Source organism: Monopterus albus, unplaced genomic scaffold (assembly GCF_001952655.1).
Source record: "Monopterus albus unplaced genomic scaffold, M_albus_1.0 scaffold164.1, whole genome shotgun sequence".
NCBI lineage: Eukaryota > Metazoa > Chordata > Actinopteri > Synbranchiformes > Synbranchidae > Monopterus > Monopterus albus.
The window spans coordinates 262504-263031 of record NW_018128044.1 but is presented as its reverse complement, the minus strand read 5'-3'; the positions used below and the strand labels follow the sequence as shown (position 1 = coordinate 263031).

Genomic DNA, 528 nt, shown 5'->3' with positions numbered 1-528 from the left:
CCTCAGTCTGTACCCGAGCCACATTCTTCTGGAAATAATGAATCCTATTTTCAAAACAAAGCCTAAAGATGTTGTCACGCTGTCTACCTTCTGTTACTTGGACCAGTTTCTGGGACAGCTTTGCTTTAATGGTCAGCAGTTTTTATTTTTATTTTCTGGCTGTTTGTCCACTTCACCAACTATAGCAGCATTCCCCAGAGATGATCTACTTTTCTTTCCTATAATTAACTGAAACACCGATCTATCTCAACCACCAGAGCTGTGCCTTTCTACCTCATTAATCACAGTAGCGACGACAGCCTCATCCCTCTCTACAAATTCCTCTCCCTGAACAGCCGCTGAGGATACCTCAGCATTTAAGTTTCAAGAACATTTAAATATTTTCTCGTGTGTCTGGGTCTTAGTAGTTGGTCATCTGGGAGGTAGACAGCTCATCTGTGGGTTACAGTTTGTTTGTTTGGGCTGTTGTCATCATAAAAACCGGAGTGGTAATTTCTAGTCGCATCTCTTCTCACATCAGCAACATTC

The 528-nt window shown here is 42.0% G+C and overlaps 1 protein-coding gene across 2 annotated transcripts in view; it reads left to right on the top strand.

Moving 5' to 3' along the window:
* fam184ab (family with sequence similarity 184 member Ab) overlaps positions 1-528 on the top strand; it is a 93347-nt gene that overhangs the window by 82535 nt on the left and 10284 nt on the right. The window lies entirely within an intron of this gene.